This window comes from Eubalaena glacialis, chromosome 13, assembly GCF_028564815.1.
Source record: "Eubalaena glacialis isolate mEubGla1 chromosome 13, mEubGla1.1.hap2.+ XY, whole genome shotgun sequence".
NCBI lineage: Eukaryota > Metazoa > Chordata > Mammalia > Artiodactyla > Balaenidae > Eubalaena > Eubalaena glacialis.
This window is the reverse complement of record NC_083728.1, coordinates 52717229-52729911: the sequence shown is the minus strand read 5'-3', so window position 1 is coordinate 52729911 and position 12683 is coordinate 52717229. Positions and strand designations below refer to the sequence as shown.

Here is a 12683-nt window from a genome sequence, read left to right as displayed (position 1 = left end):
GCTAGACCTGGACCCAGTTCCAGGGCTTTCGGATCAAGCCAAGCAGGATTGTTCCACGACGCTCCTCTATTGCGAACTCTTTGGCTAAACTTCTCATGACAGATTGTCACCAAGTTCTTCTTTTCCTTCTCGCATTGTCATTCACAGGAGTGGCATTGTTCTTCCTAAGCATCTCCACTGTGTGGATTATGCACAGTGCACAGCCAGGCCTCACTGTACACCCCTAGCCTGGCAACCTTCTGAAACCAGTTTTCGAACCGGCAATATTTTTGCATGAATCCCGATGCATGTTAACTCTTAAAGGAGATGACAACTGTCCCTACAAGGTCCTTCTCCTTCTTGAACCTTCTTTCCCTCTGCTTCCGAGACACTGCATTATCCACATTTCCTTCTACTTCTTTAATAGAGACTCGGCTTTCCTTCATGCCTGGGCCTCACACAAGGGTTTGGCGCCTGTCTTTTTTGGATTTCTTTTTTCTCTCTCTCACTGTTTGTTTGTTTGTTTTTTTCATTAGAATTTCACCTAATCCATTCACTACTATGGAGATTGGCAGCTCCATGTGGTCAAGGACTGGGTCTTCCTTATAACTCTTGTATTTATTCCTATTACTTACTTATTCATTTATTCAAAAATATTTATTATGTGACAGACAATGTTTTATTGACTGGGGACACAGCAGCAAATAACAAAAAAAATTCCTGATTTCATTGAGCTTAGAATTTATTGGAGGTTTCAGAGAATAAACAGTTTAAAGACATAAAATATGTAATATGTCAGGTAGTAAAGTGCTAAGGTGAAAAATAAAGCAGGGAAGAGCAATAGGACTCCTTCTTGGTGGGGGGGGGGTCCTCCAGTTAGAGGTTGCACAGCCGGGGGCGCTGCAAGCAGAGGACTGGACAGAGGGAGGGGTGACCTCAAGCTTCGAGGACGGCTGACGGGAGAGCATCCCAGGCAGGGCAACAGCAAGTACGATGCCCTGGGTGGGAGCAGAATCCGTATGTTTCAGCAACAGTAAGGAAGCCACGGTGCTGAAGTCGAGTGAGCGAGAGAAAGCACGGAAGGAGATAAAGTCAGACAGGTAATAAGAGGGGCTGTGAGGGGAATTTTATAGATCTGGATTTCCGCTCTGAGTGAGGCAAATGCCTTCTGGAGGGTTTAGGAAGTAAGGGATATGATCTAACCTGTATTTTTTTTTTTTTTTTTTGTCATGCTGGACAGCTTGCGAGATCTTAGTTCCCCGACCAGGGATCGAACCCACGCCCTTGGCTGTGAAAGCATGGAGTCCTAACCACTGGACCACCAGGGAAGTCCCAAACCTGCACTTTAAAGGTATTGCTCTGGCTGCTATGTTGGGAAAACTGCGAAGAGTGAGCATTATGGAAACCAGTTAGGGAACTACTGTGTGATCCAGGCGAGGGGTGATGCTGGCTTGGATGCCAGTGGTAGCAGGGGAAGTGGGGAGGTAGAGCTGAGAGGATTTGTAGAGAATTACTAATGAAGCGGGAGAGAAAAAGAGGCATGGATGATGCCACGGTGTGTGGCCTGACGACTGGAAGGTTGGACCCACCTTGTCCTGGAAGACTGGCGGGGAGGGCCATGAGCTCAGCGTTAGACGTGCTAAGCTTGAGATGCCTTTTAACTGCCCAGTGGTGATGCTCGAGGGCGGCAGTGGACACATCGAGCGGGAAGCCAAGGGGGAGGCTCAGGCTGGAGATTTGTAAGAGTTATTCACTGACACCTGGTGCTCACGGCCATGAGGCTGGATGTTCAGACAAGACAGGGCACATACAGGGTGGTATGGCCATAGCCCAGGCTGGGTATTCAGATGAGCAAGAAAAGAGGTTCAAGAACTACATCCTGTGGCCCTCCAATGTTTAGAGGTTGGAGACATGAGGAAGAATTATCGAATAACACTGAGGAGTGGCTGCACGTGGAGAAGAAAAACCTCCAATGAGCAGCACTGACCCTGGTACACGGCTGGAATGCAAATGAGTAAAATTCATTAATATTTGAAATAATTTAAATAAACTAATAAATGTGGGTCTCCAGCCTAGGTCTTTTGACTCATGTCAAGGACTATTTATCTGTACAACACCCTTTCTGTGGTTAGAACTGGGGGAGGGGCTTGGCATACACAGTGAATGAAAGACTATCTTTGCCCGTAGGAACTGACATGAGGAGCTGACACAAGAAAACTATGCACTAATATCCTTCAACAAAAATGCAAGAACCCGTTACAAATTTTTAGCAAATTAAATCCAGCAATATATAAAAAGGACACTGTATCTTGACCAAGGGGTACTTTCCATAAAAAAAAAACCAAGGTTGGTTCAATATCCATAAATCCATCAATGCAATTTACTACATTAATAGAATAAAGAAGAAAAACCATATGATGTTCTTAATAGAAACATGAAAAGCATAGATAAAATTCAACTCTCATTCATGATAAAAAAAAAATAATTCCCAGCAAACTGAGGCTAGAAGGGAACTTCCTCAATTTGATGAAACCTTCGAGGGAAAAAAATTATGGCATAATTCATGGTAAAACAATAAATGTTTTCTACCTAAAGACCTGAAAAGGCAAGGATGTCTACGCTCACCTCTTTTAGTCAATATTTTTAAAGGTCCTAGTCATTACAATAAAGAAAAATAAGAGAAAGAGAGGAAGAAAAACGAAAGGAGCATAAAGATTAGAAAGAAGTAAAGTAATTTTTATTCACAGATAACATGATTATGTACATGAGAAATCCAAAGGACTTTAACTAGAACTAATAAGTGAATTGTGAAAGGTCACTGGATACAATATACCCTCCAAATAATTGTATTTTTGAATGTTAGCAACCAATAATTGGAAAATGACATTTAAAAATACTATTCATAATGGCATCAAAAACGTCAAATACCTAGAAATAAACTTGACAAAAGATATGCAAAACAACTATACTTAAAACTACCAAACGTTGCTGAGATAAATTAAAGGCAACCTAAATAAACGGAAAGATGTACAATGTTCATGGATTGGAAGTTTCCATATTATAAAAATGTCAAGTCTTCTGAAACTGAATTATAGATTCAGTACAAAACAAATAAAAATTCCAACAAGCTGCTTTTATAGATATGGACAAGCTGATTATAAATTTACATGGAAATGAAAATACATAGATTAGCCAAGACAATAATAATAAGACATATTACCTGATATCAAGAAATACTATAAAACTATAATAATGACTATAACATAATATTGGAACCAGGACAGACAAATATATCAACAGAACAAAATATAGAGTCCAAGAACAGAATCACACATATATGATAATTGATTTGCAATAAAGGCAACATACCAATTTTATGGGGAAGGAAAGTCTGTTTCAATAAAGACACTGAAACAACTGCATAGACATATTGAAAAGTGAACCTTGACCTCTACCTCATACCACACACAAAACTGAGATGGATTATAGATTGAAATATTAAAGCTAAAACCACAAAGTTTCTAGAAGGAAACATGAAAAAATCTTTGCAACCTTGGGTGAGGCAAGGATTTTTTAGGGTACAAAAGGTACCAACCAGGGACTTCCCTGGTGGTCCGGTGGGTAAGACTCCACGCTCCCAATGCAGGGGGCCCAGGTTCGACCCCTGGTCGGGGAACTAGATCCCACATGCCGCAACTAAGAAGTCCACAGGCCGCAACTAAAAGATCCCACATGCTGCAACTAAGACCCGGTGCAGCTAAAAAAAATAAAAATAAAAAATAAAAGTACCAATTATGAAAGAAAAAAATAAATTGGACAATAAAAATTTTTTAAATTCTGCTCATCATGAAAGTGAAAAGGCAAGCCACACATATTCCCACCAAAGTGGATATATCCTAAATGTCCATCAACAAGAGCATGAATCAAAATTTGTGGCATATTGACTCAACAGAATAGTCCACAGTAATGAAAGGAACAAATCTATAACATCATGGGAATGACCCCAATATAATGCTGAGTGAAAGAAACAGACACAAAAAAGTTCACACTATATAATACTATTCAAAAACAGGTAGAACTAATCAATGTTGACAGAAATCAGAATAGTGGCCACTTTTTGGGGGGATTGGTGATTTCTGGGGGTTGGTAATATCCTGTGTTTACATCTGGGTAGTATTAAATTGTCTACTTTGAGGGGCTTCCCTGGTGGTCCAGTGGTTAAGACTCCGTGCTCCCAATGAAGGGGGCGTGGGTTCGACCCCTGGTTGAGGAAGTTCTGCATGCTGCATGGCGTGGCCAAAATAAATAAATAAATAAATAAATCGTCTGCTCTGAAAACATTCATCAAGCTGTGCATTTACAATTTGTGCCCTTTTCTTTATGTTACATTTCAAAGAAAATATTTTTTAAAAGACAAGTAAGAATATAGATGATTCGAACAACACAACTGACAAACTCATCCTAATGGATACATACAAAATACAGTCACAGAAGACATATTCTCTTCAAGCATGCGCAGAATTTTTTTTTTTTAATTGACCATATTCTAGGCCAAGGATATAGCCTGTGGGACCTAATTCCAGCCTGGTGCCTTTTTTGTATGGCCTGCAAACTTAAGAATGGTTTTTACTTTTTTCAAATGGTTGGAAAAAAATATTTTGTGACATGACATTACATGAAACTCAAAATCAGTCCAAAATACAGTCTTACTGGAACATGGCCACTCTCTTCACCTGTGTCTGCTTTCACACAGCAATGGCAGAGCCAAGTAGTTGTGACAGACACTGCATGGGCAACAAACACTAAAATGTTTACTACCTGGTCATTTAAAGAAAAAGTTAGCTGGGCCCTGTTCTAGGTCACAGAGCAAGTCTCAAAAAATGTCAAGGGGTTGAACTCATATGATCCATATTTTGTGCCCAAAGAGCTATTAGTTAAAAATCCACAGCAAAAGGAAAACCAGAACAAATCTCTATGTTTAGAAATGAAGAAATACTTCTAAATAACTCAGGGGTCAACAAAAATACTGAAATGAATATTTTAAAATACGTTAAGCTAAATAATAATGAAAATAGTGGATATTATAACTTACATGTTGAAACAGTACTCAGAGGAAATGTGTAGGATTAAATGCTTATATTAGAAAGAATAAAGGCTGCAACTGAATGAGACAGGCATTCATCTCAAGAAATATTGGAAAGCCAAAAGAATAAAATAAACTTGAAGAGTAAAGGGAAAGAAAAAGAAGGCAAAACTAGGCATAATGAAATAGAAACACAATAGAGAGAATAACCAAGATCAAAAGTTGGTTCTTTGAAAAAAGTCTAATACAATTAATTGATAGGTCTTTGGCAAGATGAATCAAGAAAAGAAGAAAGCAACAATAAATAATATTAAAAATAAAAGGGGGACACGACCACAGATGCTTAGAAAATGTGTACAGCTTTTTATGCCTATTCATTTGGAAATTTAGACAAAATTGCTAAATTTCCAGTAACATACAACTTAGCTAATATAGATACAAGATGATATATAAAAACCATAATTCTATAAGCTTTAAAGTAATTGAATCACAGTGAAAAAAAACTATTTTAAAGAGGAAAGGCCATCCCAGATAGCTTTACTGGCAAATTCTACAAAACCTTTAAAGAACAAATTATTATTTTAGAGACAATTCCAGTGTATCGGAAAAGGGAAACCAAACCCATTCATTTTATTAGGCTAGTGTAATCTTAATAACAAAATCAGGAGCCAATCTCACTCATGAACATGCATGCAAAAATCCCAGCAAAATTCTAGCAAACCAATTCAATAATGTGCAAAAAATAATAAAACATCATGATCAAGTTGAGTACATCCCAGGAATATGTGTGGGTTTTCATTAAAAATCAATCTATATACTTAACTACATTAGTAGTAGAAATGAGAAAAGTCAGAGGATCACCTCAACAGATGTTGAAAACAGTGTTTCATAAAATTCAAAATTCATTTATGATAAAAAAAAAATTCTTAGCCATCTTGGAATAGACAGGAACTTCCTTAATCTGTTAAAGAATATCTACTAAACCCTACAGAAACCACTAAACTTAAGGGTTAAACATTAAAAGCTTTATGTATGTATGAGAGAAGAATGTCCCCTTGATCACATCTATCAACATCTGTGCTGGAGATCCTTGCCAATACAGTAGTGCAAGAAATAGAAATAGGAGATTATGAATTAGAAATGAAGAAGCAAAATGGTCATTATTTCAGATGACATGATTATATTCACAGAATCTCCAAAAGAATCTACAGAAAACGCTCGGAATTCATAAGAGGGTTTACCAAGGTCAATGGACACAGCATAAACAGAAAAATCCTACTGCATTTCTATCTACCAGCAACCAATGGTTAGAAAATGAAATGAAGAGATACTATTTACAACTGCATAAAAATATGAAGTCCAGAGGAATAGATCTAACAAGGAAAGTATACAGAAATCTTTAAAACTTCACTGAGAGACGTTCCAGTAGTCTAAATATAATAAATGGAAGGATGTATCCGTTCATGGACCAGAAAACTCAGCATTTGTTATTTCCCATCCCAGACTGATCTGTGGATTCAACACACTGTATCTGATGAGCTGCTTCTAAAATGTATATGGGAATCAGAGAGGCCAGGAAAAGCTAAGACATTCTGAGGAAGAACAGGGTAGGGGCTGGCCTCATTTTATAGCAAGTGACACCATAAGCTGTAGGAATCAAGACAGTGTGACAGAGGCCCACTGGACCCAGTGGAGCTGAGTGGAGGGGTCTACATGCAGGAAGATTGTTGAAAACTCATCTCCCATGCTCACTGGGACATACTGCCATGTGAGGGTGGGATACTGACTTATAAGATATGGTATGTCCTTGGAACCAGGGACCGATACATGGTGGCCTTTCTTCCATAACCAGAATACTCACATCTAGGTACAGCAGGGGAAGGAGAGTGCCTCTCCCTTTACTCCTCCTGACCCACATGTAAGTTTTTTCTTTTGCTCCTACAATGCTGGTCTCTGATGTTAGTTTTTAGTATGGAAGGGAGCAGCAACCCTACCAGAAGAAGGCACTGTGGTTCCCCTCAACTGGAAGGGGAAACTGTCCCTGGTTATCAGGCTCCCCAGATCACTGGACAGCAAGGTGGTACAGGGAGTTCTGGGGTGGCCTGGGTGAGTGGCTCTGCTACACAACGGGGATGGGGAAAAGGGAATCTCCTGGGCACCCCCTCCTGCTTCCATGCTCAACGGGAAATTTAATGGAAGACTACATCAAGTATTAGGCCTAATCATAACCTCAATTCATCACTTCGTCCCTGTTGAGCATGTATATTCACAACCAACTAAAGCTTCTGCATGATGACCAAATCCTGGAGATTAATAAGATTTTCCAAGACTGCTGACAAACTAGATTTCCTTTCCAGCTGCAAATTAGGAGATGCATGTGGAGCCCCTCTCATGTGCTCCATGTTGAAAGGAAGAACAGCCGTGGGAGGAAGCACAAAGCTAGAAAGTACAGCCCCAATGATTTTCTCCTCATCAGGCCCAGGTCCAGTCCAAGGCACTTTCACAGCCAGGTTCTCTTGGCCAGATCCCGTGAAAGCAGAGAAGACTCGCATCTGCAGAGAAGTTCCTGCTGCAACACTGTGCAGCCTAACAGCACAGGGATGCACCCGGCTGCTGCAGCAAGGACAAGGGAGAATCCTTGGGACACACAAAGTGATCGGAAATCTCCATTTGATTTGTGGGAATTAATCTTTCAAGGACTCAGTTGAGACATTTTGATCTTCCAAAGCAGGATAATCAACAACTGAGGTCTGTTCCAGTTCCTCATGGATGACCTCTAGCTTCCAGAACTGGAACACTGCCACGAGATCCAGGCCTGCTGAGCCCCAGGCTGTGCTGGAAGCTGTAAATGCAGAGTCTGGGTGGTGTGACTTACCCAGTTTGGTCAGTTATGCCTCCCTTTTTAAAAACTAAAGGCATCTGTTCATAACAAAGATATGGCCACGATTTTTGTGCCCAGCTCTTTGACACTGCTTTTCTCATGTAAGAGGTGGGTGATTTAATCAAAGGTCTAGGATTCCGCACATATGCCTGTAAAGTGTACACAGTCCTTCATTAATAAGCCTCTGCACACAGGTGTGACAACTAACACTCTTCTACTCAGAAAGAGATCGACGCTACTGGGATTCAAATTCTGGACTTGGTTTGGCTACCTGGAAACCAAGTTTGCTACACCTGCACCAACTGTGGACGTATTTGGAGCCCAGGAGCAGTGTGGTCTGCCCTACTGCCCTCACAGACTGGCTGCAAGGTTCAAATGCTATATTAATAAGTGTGGTGCAAACAGTACTGTCCTAATGAGAGGGAATGTAGAAGAATCATATACTTTTGAGATAAGGGTGAAAACTTTAAAAGAAATATAAGGTATGTTTCTGAGAAGGAGAATGTTTATTTCCAAATATTTTAATCTCTGTATATGTAAAAATATGTTCTCTAAATATCAGAAGATAATTTTTGGAAAAAATGGATAATCAGAGGACTCTCAAATTTTGCCTGAAACTTCTGAAGAGTACACAGAATCTTTCTAGGCTGAAAGGGGCAGGGAGATCAGATTTCATCTGTTTCATAGTTACGTATTTGCCTGCTTTGAGGGCTATAGAGGAATACAGAGAAATAAGTCACGGCTCTTACCCACAGGCAGTTTGCACGCAAGATAAAAATATGTATTCAAGAAGGCAAAAAAATGAAGAGAAAAAAAGAGCTTTAGGGTGAGTACAGACATAACGTTCTGTAGCCAGAGAGAGTCCTCTTCTAGCTGAGAGAAGCCTCGGAAGCCTTCATGTAGGAGGCGGTCATGACCGTGGGCGCCAGCAGAGACTGGTGATGGGAGGGGAGGTACACCCCAGGCAAATAGCGTAAGACGGGAAGGAAAGGGTGAGGGGGCACTGGCTCTCTTTGCTAAGGCAGCTTCCCCACCACGTACGTCAGGAGGTGTTAATCCAGCTGAGCATTAGTTGGTGTTGTGTGAAAAGACGTGCCTAAAAGGTTACAAATAAATAAAGAGCAAGGGTGTCGACAGAACCAGGCAACGGCCTGCACGCTGCTGCCAAGGGGCTTCCTGGGTAAGTCAGAGGCTGGGCACTAAAGGAGGTAAGGCAGGAGGGAAGCCTAGACTGTGGACTTGAGAAGATTGTAAAGCTCTGGAATCGGTACCTTGGGAAATGCATGGAGCATCAGAATCACTGAGAGATACTGAAAATACTGAAATATTTTACTAAGGAAATACTAAGGAAAATACTGAAGAACAGCCGGGGGACCCAGCTGACAGCGGACTCCGTGAACGCCCAGCAGAAATAACCAGCTCGTTTTCACAACTCGTCGCTGCTCTATTTGCCCACCTGCAGCCTCTCCACCCACCTAATGTCCTGGGAATCCAAATGCAGGCAACACAGAGCACCAGGTAAATTTTCTACGTTTATTCATGAGATGAAAAGGCCACGATGAAAGCATGCTCTTCAAGTCTGTGCGTGTCGCTAGGAGATACAACCTGGTAGAGGCCACAGAGCTAACCTGGAGATGGTCTTTGCAAACTAAGTGGTCAGGAACCAAACGCAGAAGTCAGGTGGAAGAATGCATGTCTTTATACTCGGAGGGAAAAGCCACATTACAAAAAGATGGGAGTAAAGCAAGGGCCTGTGAAGTGAAGAGTAATGGCAATAATGACCACAATCTCTATGAACAGAACTTTGTGAGCTGGAAAACGTTAGAATAAGAGGTCAGGAAGGAAAGACACGGAAGAAAAGAGCTTCTACACACGGGCGACTAGGCGTGCGGGGAGACACCCATCCCCCCAGAGAAGCGTCTGGTTACCTACCCCGAAGCCAGAACCACTTCATCACCGACAGGGACGGGGACCATCCCTGGAGATGTGGTCCTACAAGGCTCACATTGAGGGGCAGGCCTTCACGTCCACCAACCGAGGCACCAGGGCGGAGCAGCCCCACCACCGGGGACACAACGTGCCTTGCCCCGAATCCTGCCTACGAACCGAGGAGAACAGAACCTATTTGGGGGCGTTTCATGAAAATTGCAAACAACACAGTTTCTCACGTTTCTGACCAGATCCCCAAAGTCAACCTAAAACCACCAAAAAGTTATAATGAACAATGAGAGAATCAAGTGCCAGACTGGAAATAACGAAGGGCCAAAATGAGAGGCCAAAGGGAAAGGAGTGATTTCTGGGCGTGGTTATTCACAGGGCTGTAGGCACCAGGGATGCTGGCTGCACAGACAGGCTGACCCTCACAGGGTCATCTGTGCGTGAGTGAGGTCAGAACCGGTGGTTTCTCAGGGCGCTTCTACCCCCGGTGTCTAGGATTCCAGGACCTGCCAGTTTCCCCCTCTGGGAAGCTCATGATCCCACGATATGAACTTCTGAACTGAGAGGGTGTGTTCTGGCCCTGCATTTGTGCCTGAGATGCCAAAGTGGGTGACAGATACATCGGTTAAAAAATTGCATTCAAGTATAACAACTTTTCCGTTGGAAAAAAAAAAATCAGTTATGTTATTTGTCAGAAAGACTGAGAAGTCCACGGACTGAAAGTTTTATAAAAAGTAAAATGTGTTAAATTCCAAGCACTTCTCATGTACTCCATGGTCCAGGGTGGGATGTGGAGGGGGAGGCATGGCCCTGTCCTCCAGACATGCACATACGTGTGTGTGTGTGTGTATTTTATATACATTTTACTTCTTTTAGTGTTTGCCCTTGAGTTTGACATATACATTTATAACTAATCCAAGTCCTCTTTCAAATAACACTTACTGCTTCACAGGTAGTGCAAGTACCATATAACAGAATATTTCTAATTCTTCCCTCCCATCCTTATAACACTGCTGTCATTCATTACTTATCCATAAGTTATAATCACTGAATGCACTGTTGCTATTATTGTTTGGAACAAACTGTTATTTGTTAGATCAATTAAGAATAAGAAAATAAAAGATTTCAGTTTACCTTCATTTATTCCTTCTCTAAAGCTCTTCCTTTTTAAAGTAGATCTGTGTTTCTGATCTGTAACATTTTCTCTCTTTTTGATGAATTTATTGTAATATTTCTTGCAAGGCAGGTCTACTGGCTACAAATTTCCTAATTTTTGTTTGAGAAAGTCTTCATTTCTTCTTTCACTTTTGAAGAATACAGAATTCCATGCTGGTGGTTTTTTTCTTTCAACACTTGAAATATTTTACTTCACTTGCTTCTAACTTGAATGATTTCTGGCTAGAAGTCCAATGTAATACCTATCCTTGAACCTCTATAGCTGTTATTTTTTTTCCTCTGGCTTCTTTTAAGATTTTCCCATTGTTTTTGATTTTTGGTAGTGTCTGTTTGGGCTGCTTTAACAGAGTACTATAGACTGGCTGGCTTATAAACAACAGAAATTTATTTCTCACAGTTCTGGAGGCTGGAAAGTCCCAGAACAAGACGTCGGAAGATGGCTGGTTCATGGACGGCTGTCTTCTCTCTGTGTTCTCACACGCAGTAAGGGGTAAGGGAGCTCTCTGGGGCCTCTTTTATAAGGTCACCAATCCCACTCCTGAGGGCCCCACCCTTATGACCTAATCACCTCTCTACCCCTACCCCTAAATACCATCACACTGACGGTTAGATTTCAAAATATGAATTCTGGGGGGTGGGGGGACACAAACATTCAGTCTGCAATGTGCAGTTTGAATGTGATATGTCTAGGTGTAGATACTTTGGTATTATCCTCCTGGGTGTTGTCTACGCTTCCTGGATCTGTGGTTTGGTATCTGTCATCAACTTGGACATTTTTCACATATTATAATTATATATTAAAATATATGTTATATAAAAATATCTTTAAGTTATAATTTCAAATATTTCTTCTGTTCCTTTCTCTTTCTTTTCCTTCTAGTATTCCCATTAGGGGTATATAACACTTTATAATTATCCCACAGGTCTTGAATGCTCTGTTCAGTTTTATCATTTTTTCCCTTTGCATTTCAGTTTTGATATTTCTATTGACATGTCTTCAAGCTCACAGTTCCTTTCCTCACCTGTCCAGTTTATTGGTGAACCCATCAAAGGCATTCTTCTTTTCTGCTACAGTGTTTTTGATTTCTAGGATTTCCTTTTAATTCTTTCTTGGAGTTTGCATCTCTCTGCTTCCATTACTCATCTCTTCTTGCATGTTGTCCATTTTTTCTATTAGAGCCTTTAGCATATTAATCACAGTTCTTTTAAATTCCTGATTTGATCATTTCAAAATGTTTGCCATATCTGAGTCTGATTTTGATGCTTGCTCTGTCTCTTCAAACTGTGGGGGGTTTTTTGCCTTTTAGTATGCCTTGTAATTTTTTTGTTGAAAGCTGGACATGATATACCAGGTAAAAGGAACTGAAGTAAATAGGCCTTTAGTGTAAGGCTTTATGTTTGTCTGGCTGGGAGTTAGGCTGTGTTTATGGTTTGCTGAAATTGTAGATGAAGGTGTCAGAGGCTAAAGCTTCCTTGGATGCCTCTGTTTTTGACTCCCTTGTTGTGTCTAGGTTTCTCTAGAGACTTCATGGATAAGGTCTCAGATGTGCAGCTCTTTTGGTTGTTTCCTGTTACTATACAAAAGTCTGGCTGATGCCATGGTGAGGTGTGGGGCAGAAGTGCTCC

General features: G+C 40.8%; 1 protein-coding gene across 2 annotated transcripts in view; it reads right to left on the bottom strand.

Annotated features, from left to right (window-relative positions):
- RALGAPA2 (Ral GTPase activating protein catalytic subunit alpha 2) overlaps window positions 1–12683 on the bottom strand; it is a 285468-nt gene that overhangs the window by 77126 nt on the left and 195659 nt on the right. The window lies entirely within an intron of this gene.